This window comes from Leptinotarsa decemlineata, unplaced genomic scaffold (genome assembly GCF_025532065.1).
Source record: "Leptinotarsa decemlineata unplaced genomic scaffold, Ldec_3_MD MMD2_P_RNA_scaffold_5, whole genome shotgun sequence".
NCBI classification, from domain to species: Eukaryota; Metazoa; Arthropoda; class Insecta; order Coleoptera; family Chrysomelidae; genus Leptinotarsa; species Leptinotarsa decemlineata.
This window is the reverse complement of record NW_027412532.1, coordinates 24,547,653-24,558,244: the sequence shown is the minus strand read 5'-3', so window position 1 is coordinate 24,558,244 and position 10,592 is coordinate 24,547,653.

Genomic DNA, 10,592 nt, shown 5'->3' with positions numbered 1-10,592 from the left:
TGGGAACAATCGATGACGAATAGTGGATTCTCTCTAAATTGTCAAATGTCCATCAGAGGTTCACTCATATCTTTATCATAATAACTTCGCTGGAAACTCTCAAAAGCATAATAAGCAGGAGCATCAAGTTTTTTATCGAATTCAAATTCCAACGCTCATATGGATATAACTTCAGAATTCAAGTATACTCGAATACTATTGATATCAGCAGTTGTGAATTTTGTAATATCTTGTGTTCTATCTTCAGATGTGGTAGTACTTGGAAATGCGATGATGACAAAACGAGGAGTTTCCAATGCGTTGTTGTTTTGATGGCCATATGTCTGAGAAGTCCCACGTAATGATGGTAGTAGTTCATAGAGGTCCCACATACGATACGCCAAACTTGATTTTGGCATTCAGACCGCTTATGTTTATTCTACTCAAAAGTTTGAGCTTGTGTTTATCATCTGGTACATATGCCTTATTTTCCATTCCGATTTTATTTATTTCCAATCAGCTCAACCTCACCTATATATGAGTTTTTGAATGATCGAGCGTTAATCAAAATCAATTCCTGTTTGGCATTCAAGATACTTTGTTGTAATCTTCAGCAAAACCATCAAATATATTCAGTGGTAGTTTTCCACTAAAAACATGACTGTTTGTATCCAGATATCTTGCTTCAATTGTGAAAGTCCCCAACCAGATGTCATAATGTGTTAGCATGAGATTGTCCAAATGTATCATGGTTTTCATTGTAGATGTTACCAGGTTTTCTAACACAGCCACTTGTTCACCAACCATTTCATATACGAATTTCGTCAAAGAGAAATGCAATTGCATTATTCGAGAGATAGCATGTTTTCGCTACATCTTTGGGGGTGAATTTACCTTCTATGTAAATGAAGCTCTCGGCAATATCTAGTATAACATCTGATTTATTGATGGGATTTGCAATTCTGATTTCATCCGAATTCCTGAATAGCGGTGATCCATAGGGCTTATGTGCTGCTCATGTAAACTTATGAGAGAATGATCGAGCACTGGTTCATTGAATATATCACTTTTCATTGTTTGTTTCGAGCACATTGTTATTTTCTCACTTTCAATCCAATCGATTTCAAAAATTTAAGATCACTCACAGACAGAGCGTTATGTGCTAACTGTTTAGCATACACTTGTGGAATGAGCTTTTTTTATGCACACCTTTTTTTGATAGTGCAACTCGTTTGGGATTGTTCAATGCGATTTTGTCTATTATAAATGAAACCATAACAACAGTTATTCGATTTTCTTCAATTCCAAAATAATGAAAATCTCTTCTTCATTCAAAATCGATAAGGTTATTTTTTTCATCCAAAATACGCACTGTAATGTTGTGAATCAATTGACGACCTTCTGGACTGACCAGGCATATATATAATACTGTGTGGTTCTTTAGTGAGATTGTAGCCAGGTTCAACATCAATATCGAATGAGGAAAAGAATGTGGGATTCTTCACCATTTATATATGAACCAGATATTATATTGCAATCTAAGCGGATAAGTCTCACAGTTGTAATGTTTATTGGTAATGATGATTCATGTATCTGATTTGGTGGAAATATTTCATGAGCGAACCCCATCATTTCTGCTATTGAATTTGGATGTGTCAGATCAATTTCATATTTTGGATCGCATTTCACATTTGAATGTATTATTATGGCGTGTAGATAGAAAATATCATCTGCAACGACATCATTTGGTTTTTTATCATGAAACAATCTGAACATGATATGTTTCTGTATGACGGCATTGATCTCTTCTATTTCATAAGCACCACATGGAATTTCCAATTGTCAACTTTTGGGGTATCGATGAGTTGTCATTACTGATTCTAAAACTAACTAAGTTATTAGCTTCAGTTATATTATTGATTGTATTGCACCCATAGAATCCAAAAGTCCTAATCCATAACGACTGTTCCTATCCAATTCAATTGGTGGAAAAAAATCCGCACTCAAGACACTTGTCCCGACAGCTTGTAGCTCGAACTTTCGTGACATGACTGATGATATTTTGAAACACATTTCAATTTATTATTGTACACAGCAACAGCACATTTGAGACAATTTACACTTTTTGGAAGGTGTTGTATTGTAATAAGTATCATTTTTATTGATACCAATATTCACATCCTCTATATTACAAATACAACACATAGATTTCCGAGGTATAGGACCGTCATTAACATCCGATTCTGAATTTGATCGTGGTGGTGGTGCTCATAACAATATCTATGTTTCATTATATCGATGTCATCTTGCAGATGCTTAGGCAACTTTTCCAAACATATGCAATCTCATGTGCAACACATGCAAGTATCACTTCCTTAGGCATATTTGCAAGCATCATTTATCCATTTTTTTCAAGGTACCATATTTTGAAAACATTCTAAGTGAAAACCCCATTCCCTTGATAGCCTCCCGATCCAGTTTTGGTGTTGAATCCATTTTTATTTGGAAATTATTTAGAGAGAAACTGCAAGCACAAGTGACCACAGAGAACTGTATTAAATTTTGTTGTCGATCATAGTTATATTTGATTTTTACATTCGAACATTTTCGAAAGAATCGAGTCAATTCCAATGGTGGGGGTAGATCTCCAAAACTATCGAAATATGTGACTTCTTTCCCAATTTTTTATATGCCACCCAATGTGTCCTGGTCCACTTATTCCATCTAAATTAACAATAGCTGTCTGTTTTGTTTTGGACCTGAAGATGGTAATCTATCACGCATAAAAACACCACGAAAATGTGGAATTTTCATTTTTTGTGCATAATAACTGAGATCGAGATCAGTAAGAGGCTCTGAGGTAGGGGTTCAATTAGTTTTTTTGTTTTGTTTGTGGCTTTGTATGGTTTTAAATATAGTCCTAAACCTTTACGGTATGGTTTGAGATATATTCCACTTCCGCGTTTGCCTAATGCTACAGCCTCCATGGTTTTATTGTGACGATTGGCTTCCATTAAAGCCGCTCTGCTGGCTTTTTGCCGAATTCACGGCCTTGGTAATACCAGCAGCGGCTCCGCCAAACTTCCTAGTGCGGATAGTCCAGCAAAAATTGGTATCAATGGTAAAAGTCCACCGATCTTGGAACAGGAATTATGCGTGGTGTGCGGATTTTCTTCTTTCCACCGGCAGCTTTAAGGTATTTACGTGCCGCCTGCAATGCCACAGTGATAGCTTTTTTGCTATTATTCGTCACAAATTGATTCCCACCAGCTTTCTTCAATACATTTCGCACTTTATGGACTATCCCAGCACCAAATGCAACTTTTTTTTTAATTTTATTTTTCTTCGTTTGTTTCCTCTTACATTTTCTTATTGGTACTACAACCCATGCCCATATGTCTTTTTCGCTTTCATAATGTTGGTGACAAGTAATGCAGCTGCTCTTCCCCAATACTCGCGTCCTTCGATTTAACCCTATCCCAAGCGCTGTATTCAAGTTCTTTGTCGGCTAAATGTCTTGCTGCAAGATCGGATGGATGCTTAGAATATTGAATATCGTGTTTTTTGCATTCAATATCTAATTTATTGATTCCAGGGTCGTTACGAGCTAAACGTTGTTTCAATTTTGTACCCGGTCCACAGTATTGATAACCTCCGGGTAGATGTAATTCGAAAGGAAGTTTGTTTATTAAATCATTAACAAAACCACAACCTCTTTTAATTTTACGATCACTTTCAATACGTCCGTATCGTTTGATGGTACACATTGAAATGAATAAGCTAATAACATTTATATAGTCTCCAACCACGGCACGATGCGCATTGTAAAACAGAAAGAAAAGTTTGCTGTAGATAATCTAGATGAGAAATTTGGTTGTGGATTGAATGGACAAAGGGTATTCAGACATGGTCCACTACTTCCATCATCAGTTCGAGGACTCATTATAGGACTTCAAATTGTGGAAAGACGAATGCAATGATATCACTATTAACACATCCACAAGGACTGAGATTTAGAAATGTGTATCTCTATTCGAAATCACTCAATCAACCTAAATATCAGTACTTGCGAAGTGTTTTTGGAACCTATAAAAGGATTAGGTTTTTATACATTCAGCAATAATGCAGAAATAGTGGAACCCTCCGACGCTAAGCCTAATTCTGTTTTCATTTTCGATGATGTGATATGTGAAAAGCAAGATATTATTAGATCATATTTCTGTATGGGACGTCATAAGGATGTTGATTGTTTTTATCTAGCACAGACATATTCACGGGTACCCAAACAGTTAGTGCGTGACAATACCAATTTCATTATAATGTTCAAACAAGATGAGACGAATTTACATCACATTTATTCAGATCATGTTTCACCCGATGTAACATTCAAACAATTCCAATTGATGTGTGTTAAATGCTGGGAGGACCAATATGGATTTCTAGTCATTGATAAGGATAGAAAAATAGATGAAGGTAGATATCGCAAGGATTCGATAGTTTTATATACCCATGATCTTGTTTTTGGAACTTATTCGATCACTGAATATTGTAGTGGTCACTTCACCAACGAATTAAGCTTTAATTCAAAAAAAGGGCATTATGAATACAAAAAAAGATCCTGAAAATAAAAACAATGAAATAAATTTGAAACGTCAACTAGTAGAGACAACAGAAGCTGTCAGGCAGAAATTCAACTCTATCAAGAATGATAATATTGAAAATCGTACGACACTTGAAAGATTGTATGAGCCCATAATGAACCATTGAATGTTTTATCATCAAACGCTACTTCTAAATCACCAGTGTTATCACCAAATCATGGAACTGTTCAATCTACTTCAAATTATCCCATGAGTACTCCAATAGGAAAGAAAACAATCTTTTGGTAGTGTATCATCTGTGAATAGTGACACGAGCACACTTCAAGACGATATGAGAACAACTCTATTCGAAACACCATCATCGTCCACATCGATTCCTCGGATCCTGACATCTCACCTGTTATGAATGAAAGTGGTGAAGATGTTTTTGATGAACATTTGAATAATATAAAATCTAGAAATCCAGCATATGATGGAACATTTGGCGTACGTATGGATCCAATTACACAAAAGCTGAAAATGGGAAGTCTAGTGGTAAATTTCAAAGATGGAAACATTTCATTTTGGGATGCTAATAAAGTGAAAAAATATGAATGCGCAGGTAGTCCAGAATTGTATGATATGATTTTTTTGAAGAATCCACAAGATGTTGATAATGAAGAAACTCGTCAAGTATATTCCAAAATATTGAAAATAACGAATGCTCCATATAAAACTATCATCTGAAGAATGGTTTTAAAAATACAAATTCTAAAAAATTTCGTGAAGTTATCAAACCTCTATTAGACTCACGACAATATCCAATAAGAAGTAGAAGTAAAATTGGTGGAGCACTCAAACGAGTGAAAATGGAGAAAATATATAATTTCTAAACCTGTGAATTATGTGTACTGGAATTCACCGAAAGAGTTAGTTGCTCGCCTACGACTATTGGTAGCTTCAAAGTCAGCCGGACATACCGGACATGATAATGAAATAATTTCAATAATTGAAGAATTACGTGAAGAAGGTATAATATATTAACATTTCACATGTAATGATCACTGTCACATCATCATTCAATGCAGTAACATTATCACTTTTTCTCTTTAATCATATTGAAATAGAATGACTAATGAAATAAGTGATGTCAAACGACAAGTTGTTAATGAATTACATAAACCTGCAAGACGTATTTTCGTAGAAGAATAACCACCATCAAAGGTTTTGCAGATCTATGGCAAATAGATTTAGCTGAACTGCAACCTTATGCAAAAAGTAATGAAGGATACCGATATATACTTGTAGTGATAGATTGTTACTCCAAATATTGTGGACTGTAGCAGTTAAAGATAAAACAGGTAGTACAGTAACTAATGCAATGAAACATGTACTGAAAGAAGCCAAATACTCCCCAAACACATACAAAGCGATCAAGGGAAAGAATTTTTCAATAAAAGCTTCTCATCTCTCATGCGAGAATATAATATCAATCATTATTCAACATTTAGCACAAAGAAGGCAGCTATAGCAGAAAGAGTGATTCGTACAATAAAGGCATGGCTCTACAAGGAATTTTCGATGATAGGTCACCACAAATGGCTTGATATTCTTCCAATTATAACTAGTAGATATAATAATAAAGTTCATCGTACAATAGGTATGGCACCCATCAATGTTGATTCAACAACAAAATTAAAATTCAAGGGTATCAATGGAATTGGAGGAAGACAAAGTAAACCCAAATTCCAATTAAATGATATTGTACGTATAAGTAAATACAACATATTTTTGAAAAGTCTTACACTGCGAATTTTACCACGGAGCTATTCAAGATTGTTAAAATTAATAAAACCATCCCAACGACTTATAATCTTGAAGATATGAATGAACAGCCGATTAGAGGATGTTTTTACGAAGAAGAGTTATTACGAACCGAGAATCCTGACGTATATCTGATTGAGAAGGTGTTGAAGAGAAGAAAAAATAAAGTATATGTAAAGTGGTTAGGCCTTCCTAGCGAACAAAATTCTGGATTGATGAATCAAATATGGTTTAAATGTATATAATAGTGACTTTTATGAATAAAGTAATATTAAAGTTCATTATTGTTTTCATTTCAATTATTAGTATGTGAACTGAAAAATATTGCAGCGGTAAACATTGCCCCAGCCATTCGCAATGTTCTGTGTATACCAAACCAAATTAATTGTATACTCCATTCCCGCTTATATTTTTCAACTCACGATATTGAAAACACATTATCATTCCCAAAACTAATCGCCGTCACTTTGAAATGCAGTATCCAACTCTTTTTGCCAATTATCTCTCACTGATAATGCTGTCTCATAAAGCTTAGTCGACTCCTCAAGCTCAGCCTGAGCTTGCATTCTCGAACGTTGATGGAATTGCTTATCTTTACCAATTTTTGAACGGAGTTCATCAGCATCTTTAGACATTCTAGCCAATTCAACCTTCGCTAATGCAATCTTGGCATCTAATGCTTCAAGAGTTTCATTATTAGCATTAATAGCTCGCTCACTCTTTCAAGTTCAGCAATAGTCATCTGTGCCTTTACAAGACGGCATTTTGCTTTCCTTTTCATTTCCCAAACCGATGGAGGGGGCTGAAAGAAGATAGCGGTTCAGCTTTCAATCACTCTTCATTTCTTTAGGAGTACCTTTTGGCTTCCTCTTCGATCTGTCACTTTTTTCGTTGCGGGTTTTTTCTGTCGCACAACACTTTTGGATTCTTTCTTTTCTTTAAAGTCAGTGACAATCGATGAAGATGCCTTAGTAACCTTCCTCTTGATTGTTCTAGATTTCTTATCAACACAAGAGGAAGGGTAGATGAAGAGTGTTTGAGTGATGATAATTGCGAAACGATCGGATTTTCAATAATAATTTGCTCATTTGGTTCTGGCACATCTGCAAAGTTAACGAAGTCGTTAATATCAAAATCATTTATCGAATCTTGACTCGATAAATGTAATACTGGAATATTTTCAAAATCAGTCTGATCGATATCAACAAGTGGTGAACCATCTTCAGCAATCAATAGCGGCATAGAGCTCATGATTATTAAGGTCTGAGGAATGATATGTGATAGCAATAGAATGTGGATAGGAAGGTGATGATGTTACTGAGACCTCACCATTTATAGAAGAAAATAAACTAGCGCATGCGCTCTTTCATCAACTGACACATGCGCTCTCTCACTAACTATTCACGCATGTAACAATCTTTGTCATTTAAGAGGAAAACTTTGTGTTGCATGCATGTATTTTTAAATGTTAGAAAATAATACAAATAAATTCAAAATATATATATTTATTAATAATAGAGGACAATAACGATAATAAAAAATGAAAAATGTTAATATGTCTCTGTGGATGTGGAACTTTCTTTGACTCTATTCCTCAATAGTTGTTGCTCGTGCGTCAAACACCAACATTGAAAAAAATGGATTCTCCTATTGGGGTAGAGTTGACCAACCTTCTCACACAGATCCAAGTACTTCTACATGCATTGCATACATGATTCCAACAATTCATGGAATATGTATCACAACGCAAACAACGTTGCAGTGGAGTTGGAACGGCAGCACAGGTACCACAAATATTTCTACAGATACCTATATTGTTAAATATTATAGGTTCGGAACACTTCAGACACTGTAACTGTTGTTGACGATAATCCGATTTTGTTCGCTTCGGTGGATGAGAAGGAGGCGATAGTTGAATCCGCAACACGCAATCACTACACATACCAGTACATGGATTGATTGAATCCTTAGGTCTACTTATTTGACAAAAGTAGCACACAATAGCCCCTGCAATCATCATTGGGTAGACACACACTTTTGGTTTTTCATTCCCACTCTTTTGGAAACGGCATTTTACTAATTCGATTAGAAATATTAAGAGATGACTTACAGAAACTCTGAATGCTCTCTCCTATACCTACGATCTCTATTTATACAAATCAACATCATGTGGAAGTATAGTGGGATAACTTCTCCTACTATTCCACTCTAAACGAGTCAAGTGGGAGTCGCATCACCTCCTATATAAGTGACTTGCAAACCTAGAGTTCATTCATTCACTCTCTACAACTGTGAGCAAACAACAACAAGATGAATTCTGCAAAAATAAATGCTGCATTAAATAGAATAGCTGCTGTTGATGAAAACAATTGGATAGACGAATCAGATGATGAGGATGTCAATGTTCCGCTAGAGGAAGTAATAGTTGAAGCAGAAGATGTTGGAGTCGATGAAGATGAGATAGACGAAGTGAAAACGAGGCCAACCAAAGCGACGAAGATGATGACGTGATGGAGTTTGAGAGGGTCATGGATGAAGAAGGAGATGATGAAGGGATAGAAGCTGACACAACTGAAGGTGATGGTGCTATGAGGATCGGTATGCGAACACTCAATGTCAGTGAGACACTGGAAGATCCCTTGGATTTGTATTGTGCATTGGATGCATACGTATTGATCAGCACAATAGATGGAGAGAACAAAAAACTATGTTGGTGCTGCTTTCGGTTTTATTCGCATAGAAACAATAATGGAGGGTGGTATGCCCATGTCAACACCCACAACACTGTCTCAATTATGGAAATGGGACAGAATTGGTGTGAAGCTTGCGAGAGGCCACTAACAAACTTCACCCGAGTATCTACATGTATTATATGTAATAATGTCCAACCTGTGGCACAATAACCGTGGACCAACTGGTCAAAAAAAAACAACAGCCTTTTCAGGGCTACATTATTCACACAAACAGTAGTTAGTTGTATTAGTATTCATAGATTATGTGACAAATGAATACTTTGACTAATAAAAGTCTAAGTTGGAAATTTGTTAGTCTTTGAATATCTATACATTTATATGACAAATAAATTACTATTTGTTAGTCTTTGAATATCTATACATTATATGACAATAAATTACTACTTTGACTGAAAAGTCGAAATTTGGAATTTGATAGTCATTGAATATCTATGCATATGATGAGTACTACTTTAAATGAAAGTTGAAGTTGGCATTTGTCAATCATTCATATGCATATAATGATGAATACTTTCACATACATATATTTCGTTTGAGATTATAATGTTAACATAATGTTAACAATGGTATGAATCTGTTTCTGTTTGAAAGTATAATGGTAGCTCTGAAAAGAGCTATTTTTTTATTGTTTCAGTCTTTAATTGTAGCCCTGAAAAGGGCTGTTATTTTTTATTAATCCATGCAATGATATGGACTAACGCTCCTCATCTTCAGAAACAATAATTATGGTATCGTCATCTGAATCAGATGATATACTAATGATATCATCCTCATAGTAGTCATCTGAATCAGATGATATACTCATGATGTCGTCGTCGTCATAATCATCTGAATCAGATGATATACTAATCACATCATCCGCATTATTATCGTCAACAGCATCTATGTCGTCCTGAATACCTTGTTCCACTCGTTCTGCGAAATCATCAGGAAGATCATAGATTCGCTGCAGAAATTGAGCGAAGGTTGTACTCAAATGATCAGACGTTGAATCTATTTCATGTACTTGGATGGGTCCTGTACTCGACATTGTGGAAGAATGATATAGAACTGGGATTGTTGCTATATTTATATTGGAAGAAATGAAATGGAGGGGTGAAATGTAGAACAGTGTTTGAGATTCGAAAACATCAAGAATGAAACTCTGAGCGATTATTAGGAGAAATTCTTAGTGATTATTATGGAAAAAAAAACTAATAAGAGGGGGAGGAAGGGAGAGGAAGGGAGGAAGACACTGCCCCAGCCTCGCAGTGCCTCGTGTACACCAACCAAAAAGTGTGTACTCCGTGGAAGGAAAGGAAAGGAAATGATGGACGAGTAGATGATTATATGTCATCATCGGAATTGAGGACATCATCATCGATCAGGATTGGGGATGGCGGAGGACTATCCTCGATGAGGATAGGGGATGGTGGAGGACGTCTAACGTCAAGCTCGTCATCAGCATCATCGCCAG